This window comes from Phyllobates terribilis, unplaced genomic scaffold, assembly GCF_046119375.1.
Source record: "Phyllobates terribilis strain yellow unplaced genomic scaffold, ASM4611937v1 Scaffold_3__8_contigs__length_932513732, whole genome shotgun sequence".
In the NCBI taxonomy this organism is placed as follows: Eukaryota; Metazoa; Chordata; class Amphibia; order Anura; family Dendrobatidae; genus Phyllobates; species Phyllobates terribilis.
The window spans coordinates 879,471,350-879,485,586 of record NW_027362763.1 but is presented as its reverse complement, the minus strand read 5'-3'; the positions used below and the strand labels follow the sequence as shown (position 1 = coordinate 879,485,586).

Here is a 14,237-nt window from a genome sequence, read left to right as displayed (position 1 = left end):
TACATACAATGGCCATCTCCTTTCTGGATCCCAAGCTTCTAGTAGATAATGTTTTATGCAAATGGCTTGCATTATATTTCTGAGTTTCTCATATTATTTTGACCTCATATATTTTTTTGGGGACTGTAGTTTGAATATTTTTCTCAATAAATCAACTTTCCCTTTATCCCTAAACTTTCCTCTTGGATAAAGCTTGGAACTTACTGTAAAATCATGATCTGATGTAAAAGAGATTATTTTCATAATCAAAACGATAAACTTAAGAGGGCGATGGTCACAGTTATGGTAGAAATATGACGATACTATCGGACAATAACAGATTTCCTTTTGCTCAATCATCACTCCTTTTTGAGAAACCTTGTCTAACTCCAAGAGTAAAAGTCATAACAAGAATTGGGACTAAACCTACACGGATACATATCCGTTAGATCTTAAGTCCAACGCCTTAACCACTCTGCCATCCTGACCAATTCATTGAGTAATATATCTTTCATACACAGGTGATGGTTATTAAACAAATGTTTTCTTATAAATTTTGCACTAACAGATTTCTTATTTTATAAGTCACTTATCAAGAGCATTAGATTGGCCTCTACTGTAAAAACCCTTCTGTTTACTGTAAATTTCATGCAGCAACATTAAGTTTCCTCGGTATGTGGAATTTCATTTTTGGCTATATGTTTAGAGTGGTGACAAAAAGTGAATATTGGAATAAAATGCCACCTTGATTTTTCAACAACGCTAAGCACAAAATTTGAGTATCTTTAGACAGTTTAACCTCTCCAAAGAAGCTCATGCTTGACAAATTCATCAGTTTACCAGACTCCAGATTTTCTCAGGCAGATTTTACATTTCTTGACATCCTACGTATAATGGCCACCTCCTTTCTGGATCCCAAACTTCTAGTAGATAATGTTTTATGCAAATGGCTTGCAATATATTTCTGAGTTTCTCCTATTATTCTGGCCTCAAATTTTTCTTTTGGGACTGTAGTTTGAATATTTATCTCAATAAATCAACTTTCCCTTTATCCCTAAACTTTCCTCTTGAATAAAGCTTGGAACTTACTGTAAAATAATGATCTGATGTAAAAGAGATTATTTTCATAATAAAAACAATAAACTTAAGAGTGCGATGGTCACTGTTATTGCAGAAATATGACGATACTATCGGACAACAACAGCTTTCCTTTTGCTCAATCATCACTCTGTTTTGAGAAACCTTGTCTAACTTCAAGTGTTAAAGTCATACCAGGAATAGAGTTCTAGCCCACGCGGATATATATCCATTAGAGCTTAAGTCCAATGCCTTAACCACTCGGCCACCCTGGTCAGTTCACTGATTAATGCATCTTTCATACACAGGTGATGGTTATTAAACAAATGTTTTCTTATAAATTTTGCACTAACAGATTTCTTATTTTATAAGCCACTTATCAAGAGCATTAGATTGGCCTCTACTGTAAACCCTTGTGTTGACTGTAAATTTCATGCAACAACATTAAGTTTCCTCGGTATGTGGAATTTCATTTTTGGCTATATGTTTAGAGTGGTGGCAAAGAGTGAATATTGGAATAAAATGCCACCTTGATTTTTCAACAACGCTAAGCACAAAATTTGAGTATCTTTAGACAGTTTAACCTCTCCAAAGAAGCTCATACTTGACAAATTCATCAGTTTACTATACTCCAGATTTTCTCAGGCAGATTTTACATTTCTTGACATCCTACGTACAATGGCCATCTCCTTTCTGGATCCCAAACTTCTAGTAGATAATGTTTTATGCACATGGCGTGCATTATATTTCTGAGTTTCTCCTATTATTCTGACCTCAAATTTTTCTTTTGGGACTGTAGTTTGAATATTTATCTCAATAAATCAACTTTCCCTTTATCCCTAAACTTTCCTCTTGGATAAAGCTTGGAACTTACTGTAAAATCATGATCTGATGTAAAAGAGATTATTTTCATAATCAAAATAATAAACTTAAGAGGGCGATGGTCACAGTTATCGTAGAAATATGACGATACTATCGGACAATAACAACTCTCCTTTTGCTCAATCATAACTTCGATTTGAGAAACCTTGACTAACTTCAAGTGTAAAAATCATAACAGGAGTGGGGTTCGAACCCACGCGGATACATATCCATTGGATCTTAAGTCCAACACCTTAACCACTCGGCCATTCTGGTCAATTCTCTGAGTAATATATCTTTCATACACAGGTGATTGTTATTAAACAAATGTTTTCTTATAAATTTTGCACTAACAGATTTCTTATTTTATAAGTAACTTATCAAGAGCATTAGATTGGCCTCTACTGTAAACCCTTGTGTTGACTGTAAATTTATGCAACAACATTAAGTTTCCTCGGTATGTGGAATTTCATTTTTAGCTATATGTTTAGAGTGGTGACAAAGAGTGAATATTGGAATAAAATGCCACCTTGATTTTTCAATAACACTAAGCGCAAAATTTGAGTATCTTTAGACAGTTTAACCTCTCCAAAGAAGCTCATACTTGACAAATTCATCAGTTTACCATACTCCAGATTTTCTCAGGCAGATTTTACATTTCTTGACATCCTACGTACAATGGCCATCTCCTTTCTGGATCCCAAACTTCTAGTAGATAATGTTTTATGCAAATGGCTTGCATTATATTTCTGAGTTTCTCATATTATTGTGACCTCATATGTTTCTTTTGGGACTGTAGTTTGAATATTTATCTCAATAAGTCAACTTTCCCTTTATCCCTAAACTTTCCTCTTGGATAAAGCTTGGAACTTACTGAAAAATCATGATCTGATGTAAAAGAGATTATTTTCATAATCAAAGCGATAAAATTTAGAGGGCGATGGTCACAGTTATCGTAGAAATATGATGATACTATTGGACAATAACAGCTTTCCTTTTGCTCAATCATCACTCCATTTTGAGAAACCTTGTCTAACTTCAAGTGTAAAAAGCATACCAGGAGTGGGGTTTGAACCCACACGGATACATATCCAATGGATCTTAAGTCCAACACCTTAACCACTCGGCCATCCTGGTCAATTCACTGAGGAATGCATATTTCCTAGACAGGTGATGGTTATTAAACAAATATTTTCTTATAAATATTGCACCAACAGATTTCTTATTTTATAAGCCACTTATCAAGAGCGTTAGATTGGCCTCTACTGTAAACCCTTCTGTTGACTGTAAATTTCATGCAACAACATTAAGTTTCCTCGGTATGTGGAATTTCATTTTTGGCAATATGTTTAGAGTGGTGACAAAGAGTGAATATTGGAATAAAATGCCACCTTGATTTTTCAACAACACTAAGCGCAAAATTTGAGTATCTTTAGACAGTTTAACCTCTCCAAAGAAGCTCATACTTGACAAATTCATCAGTTTACCATACTCCAGATTTTCTCAGGCAGATTTTACATTTCTTGACATCCTACGTTCAATGGCCATCTCCTTTCTGGATCCCAAATTTCTAGTAGATAATGTTTTATGCAAATGGCTTGCATTATATTTCTGAGTTTCTCATATTATTCTGACCTCATATGTTTCTTTTGGGACTGTAGTTTGAATATTTATCTCAATAAATCAACTTTCCCTTTATCCCTAAACTTTCCTCTTGGATAAAGCTTGGAACTTACTGTAAAATCATGATCTGATGTAAAAGAGATTATTTTCATAATCAAAATGATAAACTTAAGAGGGCGATGGTCACAGTTATCGTAGAAATATGATGATACTATCGGACAATAACAACACTCCTTTTGCTCAATCATCACTTCATTTTGAGAAACCTTGACTAACTTCAAGTGTAAAAATCATACCAGGAGAGGGGATCGAACCCACACGGATACATATCCATTGGATCTTAAGTCCAACGCCTTAACCACTCGGCCATCCTGGTCAATTCACTGTGCAATACATCTTTCATACAAAGGTGATGGTTATTAAACAAATGTTTTCTTATAAATATTGCACAAACAGATTTCTTATTTTATAAGCCACTTATCAAGAGCATTAGATTGGCCTCTACTATAAACCCTTCTGTTGACTGTAAATTTCATGCAACAACATTAAGTTTCCTCGGTATGTGGAATTTCACTTTTGGCAATATGTTTAGAGTGGTGACAAAGAGTGAATATTGGAATAAAATGTCACCTTCATTTTTCAACAACACGAAGCGCAAAATTTGAGAATCTTTAGACAGTTTAACCTCTCCAAAGAAGCTCATTCCTGAAAAATTCATCAGTTTAGCATACTCCTGATTTTATCAGGCAGATTTTGCATTTCTTGACATCCTACGTACCATGGCCATCTCCTTTCTGGATCCCAAACTTCTAGTAGATAATGCTTTATGCATATGGCTTGCATTATATTTCTGAGTTTCTCATATTATTCTGACCTCATATGCTTCTTTTGGGACTGTAGTTTGAATATTTATCTCAATAAATCAACTTTCCCTTTATCCCTAAACTTTCCTCTTGGATAAAGCTTGGAACTTACTGTAAAATCATGATCTGTTGTAAAAGAGATTATTTTCATAATCAAAATGATAAACTTAAGAGGGCGATGGTCACAGTTCTCGTAGAAATATAACGATACTATCGGACAATAATAGCTCTCCTTTTGCTCAATCATCACTCCGTTTTGTGAAACCTTGACTAACTTCAAGTGTTAAAATCATTCGAGGAGTGGGGTTCGAACCCACGTAGATACATATCCATTGGATCTTAAGTCCAACGCCTTAACCACTCGGCCATCCCAGTTAATTCACTGATGAATGCATCTTTCATACACAGGTGATGGTTATTAAACAAATGTTTTCTTATGAATTTTGCACTAACAGATTTCTTATTTTATAAGCCACTTATCAAGAGCATTAGATTGGCCTCTACTGTAAACACGTGTGTTGACTGTAAATTTTTTGCAACAACATTAAGTTTCCTCATTATGTGGAATTTCATTTTTGACTATTTGTTCAGATTGGTGACAAAGAGTGAATATTGAAATAAAATGCCACCTTGATTTTTCAACAACACTAAGGGCAAAATTTGAGTATCTTTAGACAGTTTAACCTCTCCAAAGAAGCTCATACTTGACAAATTCATCAGTTTACCATACTCCAGAGTTTCTCAGGCAGATTTGACATTTCTTGACATCCTACGTACAATGGCCATCTCCTTTCAAGATCCTAAACTTCTAGTAGATAATGTTTTATGCAAATGGCTTGCATTATATTTCTGAGTTTCTCATATTATTCTGACCTCATATGTTTCTTTTGGGACTGTAGTTTTAATATTTATCTCAATAAATCAACTTTCCCTTTATCCCTAAACTTTCCTGTTGGATAAAGCTTGGAACTTACTGTAAAATCATGATCTGATGTAAAAGAGATTATATTCATAATCAAAATGATAAACTTAAGAGGGCGATGGTCACAGTTATCGTAGAAATATGACGATACTATCGGACAATAACAGCTCTCCTTTTGCTCAATCATCACTCCGTTTTGAGAAATCTTGACTTACTTCAAGTGCAAAAAGCGTACCAGGAGTGGGGTTCGAACCCACGTGGATACATATCCAATGGATCTTAAGTCCAACGCCTTAACCACACGGCCATCCTGGTCAATTCACTGAGGAATGCATCTTTCATACACAGGTGATGGTTATTAAACAAATGTTTTCTTATAAATATTGCACCAACAGATTTCTTATTTTATAAGCCACTTATCAAGAGCGTTAGATTGGCCTCTACTGTAAACCCTTCTGTTGACTGTAAATTTCATGCAACAACATTAAGTTTCCTCGGTATGTGGAATTTCATTTTTGGCAATATGTTTAGAGTGGTGACAAAGAGTGAATATTGGAATAAAATGCCACCTTGATTTTTCAACAACACTAAGCGCAAAATTTGAGTATCTTTAGACAGTTTAACCTCTCCAAAGAAGCTCATACTTGACAAATTCATCAGTTTACCATACTCCAGACTTTCTCAGGCAGATTTTACATTTCTTGACATCCTACATTCAATGGCCATCTCCTTTCTGGATCCCAAATTTCTAGTAGATAATGTTTTATGCAAATGGCTTGCATTATATTTCTGAGTTTCTCATATTATTCTAACCTCATATGTTTCTTTTGGGACTGTAGTTTGAATATTTATCTCAATAAATCAACTTTCCCTTTATCCCTAAACTTTCCTCTTGGATAAAGCTTGGAACTTACTGTAAAATCATGATCTGATATAAAAGAGATTATTTTCATAATCAAAATGATAAACTTAAGAGGGCGATGGTCACAGTTATCGTAGAAATATGACGATACTATCGGACAATAACAACACGCCTTTTGCTCAATCATCACTTCATTTTGAGAAACCTTGACTAACTTCAAGTGTAAAAATCATACCAGTAGAGGGGTTCGAACCCACGCGGATACATATCCATTGGATCTTAAGTCCAACGCCTTAACCACTCGGCCATCCTGGTCAATTCACCGAGTAATGCATCTTTCATACACAGGTGATTGTTATTAAACAAATGTTTTCTTATAAATTTTCCACTAACAGATTTCTTATTTTATAAGCCACTTATCAAGAGCATTAGATTGGCCTCTACTGTAAACCCTTGTGTTGACTGTAAATTTTATGCAACAACATTAAGTTTCCTCGGTATGTGGAATTTCATTTTTGGCTATATGTTTAGAGTGGTGACAAAGAGTGAATATTGGAATAAAATGCCACCTTGATTTTTCAACAACACGAAGCGCAAAATTTGAGTATCTTTAGACAGTTTAACCTCTCCAAAGAAGCTCATACTTGACAAATTCATCAGTTTACCATACTCCAGATTTTCTCAGGCAGATTTTACATTTCTTGACATCCTACGTACAATGGCCATCTCCTTTCTGGATCCCAAACTTCTAGTAGATAATGTTTTATGCAAATGGCTTGCATTATATTTCTGAGTTTCTCATATTATTCTGACCTCATATGTTTCTTTTGGGACTGTAGTTTGAATATTTATCTCAATAAATCAACTTTCCCTTTATCCCAAAACTTTCCTCCTGGATAAAGCTTGGAACTTACTGTAAAATCATGATCTGATGTAAAAGAGATTATTTTCATAATCAAAACGAAAAAGTTAAGAGGGCGATGGTCACAGTTATAGTAGAAATATGACGATACTATTGGACAATAACAGCTTTCCTTTTGCTCAATCATCACTCCATTTTGAGAAACCTTGTCTTACTTCAAGTGTAAAAGTCATACCAGAAGCAGGGTTCGAACCCACGCGGATACAAATCCATTGGATCTTAAGTCCAATGCCTTAACCACTCGGCCATCCTGGTCAATACACTGTGCAATACATCTTTCATACACAGGTGATGGTTATTAAACAAATGTTTTCTTATAAATATTGCACAAACAGATTTCTTATTTTATAAGCCACTTATCAAGAGCATTAGATTGGCCTCTACTGTAAACCCTTGTGTTGACTGTAAATTTTATGCAACAACATTAAGTTTCCTCATTATGTGGAATTTCATTTTTGGCTATATGTTTAGATTGGTGACAAAGAGTGAATATTGGAATAAAATGCCACCTTGATTTTTCAACAACACTAAGCGCAAAATTTGAATATCTTTAGACAGTTTAACCTCTCCAAAGAAGCTCATTCCTGACAAATTCATCAGTTTAGCATACTCCTGATTTTATCAGGCAGATTTTGCATTTCTTGACATCCTACGTACCATGGCCATCTCCTTTCTGGATCCCAAGCTTCTAGTAGATAATGTTTTATGCAAATGGCTTACATTATATTTCTGAGTTTCTCATACTATTCTGACCTCATATGTTTCTTTTGGGACTGTAGTTTGAATATTTATCTCAATAAATCAACTTTCCCTTTATCCCTAAACTTTCCTCTTGGATAAAGCTTGGAACTTACTGTAAAATCATGATCTCATGTAAAAGAGATTATATTCATAATAAAAATGATAAACTTAACAGGGCGATGGTCACAGTTATCGTAGAAATATAACGATACTATTGGACAATAATAGCTCTCCTTTTGCTCAATCATCACTCTGTTTTGAGAAACCTTGACTAACTTCAAGTGTAAAAATCATACCAGGAGTGGGGTTCGAACCCACGTGGATACATATCTAATGGATCTTAAGTCCAACGCCTTAACCACTCAGCCATCCTGGTCAATTCACTGATGAATGCATCTTTCATACACAGGTGATGGTTATTAAACAAATGTTTTCTTATAAATTTTGCACTAACAGATTTCTTATTTTATAAGCCACTTATCAAGAGCATTAGATTGGCCTCTACTGTAAACCCTTGTTTTGACTGTAAATTTTATGCAACAACATTAAGTTTCCTCGGTATGTGGAATTTCATTTTTGGCTATATGTTTAGAGTGGTGACAAAGATTGAATATTGGAATAAAATGCCACCTTGACTTTTCAACAACACTAAGGGCAAAATTTGAGTATCTTTAGACAGTTTAACCTCTCCAAAGAAGCTCATACTTGACAAATTCATCAGTTTACCATACTTCAGAGTTTCTCAGGCAGATTTGACATTTCGTGACATCCTACGTACAATGGCCATCTCCTTTCAAGATCCTAAACTTCTAGTAGATATGGTTTTATGCAAATGGCTTGCATTATATTTCTGAGTTTCTCATATTATTCTGACCTCATATGTTTCTTTTGGGACTGTAGTTTGAATATTTATCTCAATAAATCAACTTTCCCTTTATCCCTAAACTTTCCTCTTGGATAAAGCTTGGAACTTACTGTAAAATCATGATCTGATGTAAAATAGATTATCTTCATAATCAAAATGATAAACTTAAGAGGGCGATGGTCACAGTTATCGTAGAAATATGATGATACTATCGGACAATAACAGCTCTCCTTTTGCTCAATCATCACTCCGTTTTGAGAAATCTTGACTAACTTCAAGTATAAAAATCATACCAAGAGAGGGGTTCGAACCCACGCGACTATCTATCCAATGGATCTTAAGTCCAACCCCTTAACCACTCAGCCATCCTGGTCAATTTGCTAAAAAATGCGTCTTTCATACACAGGTGATGGTTATTAAACAAATGTTTTCTTATAAATATTGCACAAACAGATTTCTCATTTTATAAGCCACTTATCAAGAGCATTAGATTGGCCTCTACTGTAAACCCTTCTGTTGACTGTAAATTTCATACAACAACATTAAGTTTCCTCGGTATGTGGAATTTCATTTTTGGCAATATGTTTATAGTGGTGACAAAGAGTGAATATTGGAATAAAATGTCACCTTCATTTTTCAACAACACTAAGCGCAAAATTTGAATATCTTTAGACAGTTTAACCTCTCCAAAGAAGCTCATTCCTGACAAATTCATCAGTTTAGCATACTCCTGATTTTATCAGGCAGATTTTGCATTTCTTGACATCCTACGTACAATGGCCATCTCCTTTATGGATCCCAAACTTCTAGTAGATAATGTTTTCAGCAAATGGCTTGCATTATATTTCTGAGTTTCTCATATTATTCTGATCTCATATGTTTCTTTTGGGACTGTAGTTTGAATATTTATCTCAATAAATCAACTTTCCCTTTATTCCTAACCTTTACTCCTGGATAAAGCTTGGAACTTACTGTAAAATCATGATCTGATGTAAAAGAGATTATTTTCATAATCAAAACGATAAAATTCGAACCCCACTCCTGGTATGATTTTTACACTTGAAGTTAGTCATGGTTTCTCAAAACAGAGTGATGATTGAGCCAAAGGAGAGCTATTATTGTTTTATCGTTCAAGTGTTAACATCATACCAGTAGTGGGGTTCGAACCCACGTGGATACATAGCCATTGGATTTTAAGTCCAACGCCTTAACCACTCGGCCATCCTGGTCAATTCACTGATGAATGCATCTTTCATACACAGGTGATGGTTATTAAACAAATGCTTTCTTATAAATTTTGCACTAACAGATTTCTTATTTTATAAGCCACTTATCAAGAGCATTAGATTGGCCTCTACTGTAAACCCTTGTGTTGACTGTAAATTTTATGCAACAACATTAAGTTTCCTCATTATATGGAATTTCATTTTTGGCTATATGTTTAGATTGGTGACAAAGAGTGAATATTGGAATAAAATGCCACCTTGATTTTTCAACAACACTAAGCGCAAAATTTGAATATCTTTAGACAGTTTAACCTCTCCAAAGAAGCTCATTCCTGACAAATTCATCAGTTTAGCATACTCCTGATTTTATCAGGCAGATTTTGCATTTCTTGACATCCTACGTACCATGGCCATCTCCTTTCTGGATCCCAAGCTTCTAGTAGATAATGTTTTATGCAAATGGCTTACATTATATTTCTGAGTTTCTCATACTATTCTGACCTCATATGTTTCTTTTGGGACTGTAGTTTGAATATTTATCTCAATAAATCAACTTTCCCTTTATCCCTAAACTTTCCTCTTGGATAAAGCTTGGAACTTACTGTAAAATCATGATCTGATGTAAAAGAGATTATATTCATAATAAAAATGATAAACTTAACAGGGCGATGGTCACAGTTATCGTAGAAATATAACGATACTATTGGACAATAATAGCTCTCCTTTTGCTCAATCATCACTCTGTTTTGGGAAACCTTGACTAACTTCAAGTGTAAAAATCATACCAGGAGTGGGGTTCGAACCCACGTGGATACATATCTAATGGATCTTAAGTCCAACGCCTTAACCACTCAGCCATCCTGGTCAATTCACTGATGAATGCATCTTTCATACACAGGTGATGGTTATTAAACAAATGTTTTCTTATAAATTTTGCACTAACAGATTTCTTATTTTATAAGCCACTTATCAAGAGCATTAGATTGGCCTCTACTGTAAACCCTTGTTTTGACTGTAAATTTTATGCAACAACATTAAGTTTCCTCGGTATGCGGAATTTCATTTTTGGCTATATGTTTAGAGTGGTGACAAAGAGTGAATATTGGAATAAAATGCCACCTTGACTTTTCAACAACACTAAGGGCAAAATTTGAGTATCTTTAGACAGTTTAACCTCTCCAAAGAAGCTCATACTTGACAAATTCATCAGTTTACCATACTTCAGAGTTTCTCAGGCAGATTTGACATTTCTTGACATCCTACGTACAATGGCCATCTCCTTTCAAGATCCTAAACTTCTAGTAGATAATGTTTTATGCAAATGGCTTGCATTATATTTCTGAGTTTCTCATATTATTCTGACCTCATATGTTTCTTTTGGGACTGTAGTTTGAATATTTATCTCAATAAATCAACTTTCCCTTTATCCCTAAACTTTCCTCTTGGATAAAGCTTAGAACTTACTGTAAAATCATGATCTGATGTAAAATAGATTATTTTCATAATCAAAATGATAAACTTAAAAGGGCGATGGTCACAGTTATCGTAGAAATATGATGATACTATCGGACAATAACAGCTCTCCTTTTGCTCAATCATCACTCCGTTTTGAGAAATCTTGACTATCTTCAAGTGTAAAAATCATACCAAGAGAGGGGTTCGAACCCACGCGGATATCTATCCAATGGATCTTAAGTCCAACGCCTTAACCACGCAGCCATCCTGGTCAATTCACTGAGAAATGCGTCTTTCATACACAGGTGATGGCTATTAAACAAATGTTTTCTTATAAATATTGCACCAACAGATTTCTTATTTTATAAGCCACTTCTCAAGAGCGTTAGATTGGCCTCTACTGTAAACCCTTCTGTTGACTGTAAATTTCATGCAACTACATTAAGTTTCCTCGGTATGTGGAATTTCATTTTTGGCAATATGTTTAGAGTGGTGACAAAGAGTGAATATTGGAATAAAATGCCACCTTCATTTTTCAACAACACTAAGGGCAAAATTTGAGTTTCTTTAGACAGTTTAACCTCTCCAAAGAAGCTCATACTTGACAAATTCATCAGTTTACCATACTCCAGATTTTCTCAGGCAGATTTTACATTTCTTGACATCCTACGTACAATGGCCATCTCCTTTATGGATCCCAAACTTCTAGTAGATAATGTTTTCAGCAAATGGCTTGCATTATATTTCTGAGTTTCTCATATTATTCTGACCTCATATGTTTCTTTTGGGACTGTAGTTTGAATATTTATCTCAATAAATCAACTTTCCCTTTATCCCTAACCTTTACTCCTGGATAAAGCTTGGAACTTACTGTAAAATCATGATCTGATGTAAAAGAGATTATTTTCATAATCAAAACGATAAAATTCGAACACCACTCCTGGTATGATTTTTACACTTGAAGTTAGTCAAGGTTTCTCAAAACAGAGTGATGATTGAGCCAAAGGAGAGCTATTATTATTTTATCGTTCAAGTGTTAAAGTCATACCAGTAGTGGGGTTCGAACCCATGTGGATACATAACCATTAGGATCTTAAGTCCAACGCCTTAACCACTCGGCCATCCTGGTCAATTCACTGATGAATGCATCTTTCATACACAGGTGATGGTTATTAAACAAATGTTTTCTTATAAATTTTGCACTAACAGATATCTTATTTTATAAGCCACTTATCAAGAGCATTAGATTGGCCTCTACTGTAAACCCTTGTGTTGACTGTAAATTTTATGCAACAACATTAAGTTTCCTCATTATATGGAATTTCATTTTTTGGCTATATGTTTAGATTGGTGACAAAGAGTGAATATTGGAATAAAATGCCACCTTGATTTTTCAACAACACTAAGCGCAAAATTTGAATATCTATAGACAGTTTAACCTCTCCAAAGAAGCTCATTCCTGACAAATTCATCAGTTTAGCATACTCCTGATTTTATCAGGCAGATTTTGCATTTCTTGACATCCTACGTACCATGGCCATCTCCTTTCTGGATCCCAAGCTTCTAGTAGATAATGTTTTATGCAAATGGCTTGCATTATATTTCTGAGTTTCTCATACTATTCTGACCTCATATGTTTCTTTTGGGACTGTAGTTTGAATATTTATCTCAATAAATCAACTTTCCCTTTATCCCTAAACTTTCCTCTTGGATAAAGCTTGGAACTTACTGTAAAATCATGATCTGATGTAAAAGAGATTATTTTCATAATCAAAATGATAAACTTAAGAGGGCGATGGTCACAGTTATCTTGGAAATATAACGATACTCTCGGACAATAATAGCTCTACTTCTGCTCAATCATCACTCCGTTTTGAGAAACCTTGACTAACTTCAAGTGTAAAAATCATACCAGGAGTGGGAATCGAACCCACGTGGATACATATCCATTGAATCTTAAGTCCAATGCCTTAACCACTCAGCCATCCTGGTAAATTCACTGAGTAATGCATCTTTCATACACAGGTGATTGTTATTAAACAAATGTTTTCTTATAAATTTTGCACTAACAGATTTCTTATTTTATAAGCCACTTATCAAGAGCATTAGATTGGCCTCTACTGTAAACCCTTGTTTTGACTGTAAATTTTATGCAACAACATTAAGTTTCCACGGTATGTGGAATTTCATTTTTGGCTATATGTTTAGAGTGGTGACAAAGAGTGAATATTGGAATAAAATGCCACCTTGACTTTTCAACAACACTAAGGGCAAAATTTGAGTATCTTTAGACAGTTTAACCTCTCCAAAGAAGCTCATACTTGACAAATTCATCAGTTTACCATACCTCAGAGTTTCTCAGGCAGATTTGACATTTCTTGACATCCTACGCACAATGGCCATCTCCTTTCAAGATCCTAAACTTCTAGTAGATAATGTTTTATGCAAATGGCTTGCATTATATTTCTGAGTTTCTCATATTATTCTGACCTCATATGTTTCTTTTGGGACTGTAGTTTGAATATTTATCTCAATAAATCAACTTTCCCTTTATCCCTAAACTTTCCTCTTGGATAAAGCTTGGAACTTACTGTAAAATCATGATCTGATGTAAAATAGATTATTTTCATAATCAAAATGATAAACTTAAGAGGGCGATGGTCACAGTTATCGTAGAAATATGATGATACTATCGGACAATAACAGCTCTCCTTTTGCTAAATCATCACTCCGTTTTGAGAAATCTTGACTAACTTCAAGTGTAAAAATCATTCCAAGAGAGGGGTTCAAACCCACGCGGATATCTATCCAATGGATCTTAAGTCCAACGCCTTAACCACG

At 34.6% G+C, this 14,237-nt stretch overlaps 11 non-coding genes across 11 annotated transcripts; all 11 read right to left on the bottom strand.

Annotated features, from left to right (window-relative positions):
• Positions 1–2,110: 2,110 nt before the first annotated feature.
• Positions 2,111–2,194, bottom strand: TRNAL-UAA (transfer RNA leucine (anticodon UAA)). The gene has a single exon. It is a non-coding gene; the product is annotated as a tRNA-Leu (tRNA).
• Positions 2,195–2,971: 777 nt separating this feature from the next.
• Positions 2,972–3,054, bottom strand: TRNAL-UAA (transfer RNA leucine (anticodon UAA)). The gene has a single exon. It is a non-coding gene; the product is annotated as a tRNA-Leu (tRNA).
• A 779-nt stretch (positions 3,055–3,833) lies between these two features.
• On the bottom strand, positions 3,834–3,916 carry TRNAL-UAA (transfer RNA leucine (anticodon UAA)). Its single transcript has one exon. It is a non-coding gene; the product is annotated as a tRNA-Leu (tRNA).
• Positions 3,917–4,695: 779 nt separating this feature from the next.
• On the bottom strand, positions 4,696–4,778 carry TRNAL-UAA (transfer RNA leucine (anticodon UAA)). The gene has a single exon. It is a non-coding gene; the product is annotated as a tRNA-Leu (tRNA).
• Positions 4,779–5,557: 779 nt separating this feature from the next.
• TRNAL-UAA (transfer RNA leucine (anticodon UAA)) lies at positions 5,558–5,640 on the bottom strand. Its single transcript has one exon. It is a non-coding gene; the product is annotated as a tRNA-Leu (tRNA).
• A 779-nt stretch (positions 5,641–6,419) lies between these two features.
• Positions 6,420–6,502, bottom strand: TRNAL-UAA (transfer RNA leucine (anticodon UAA)). The gene has a single exon. It is a non-coding gene; the product is annotated as a tRNA-Leu (tRNA).
• Positions 6,503–7,281: 779 nt separating this feature from the next.
• TRNAL-UAA (transfer RNA leucine (anticodon UAA)) lies at positions 7,282–7,364 on the bottom strand. Its single transcript has one exon. It is a non-coding gene; the product is annotated as a tRNA-Leu (tRNA).
• A 779-nt stretch (positions 7,365–8,143) lies between these two features.
• On the bottom strand, positions 8,144–8,226 carry TRNAL-UAA (transfer RNA leucine (anticodon UAA)). The gene has a single exon. It is a non-coding gene; the product is annotated as a tRNA-Leu (tRNA).
• Positions 8,227–9,861: 1,635 nt separating this feature from the next.
• TRNAL-UAA (transfer RNA leucine (anticodon UAA)) lies at positions 9,862–9,944 on the bottom strand. The gene has a single exon. It is a non-coding gene; the product is annotated as a tRNA-Leu (tRNA).
• Positions 9,945–10,723: 779 nt separating this feature from the next.
• Positions 10,724–10,806, bottom strand: TRNAL-UAA (transfer RNA leucine (anticodon UAA)). The gene has a single exon. It is a non-coding gene; the product is annotated as a tRNA-Leu (tRNA).
• A 2,499-nt stretch (positions 10,807–13,305) lies between these two features.
• Positions 13,306–13,388, bottom strand: TRNAL-UAA (transfer RNA leucine (anticodon UAA)). The gene has a single exon. It is a non-coding gene; the product is annotated as a tRNA-Leu (tRNA).
• Between the last annotated feature and the right edge of the window lie 849 nt (positions 13,389–14,237).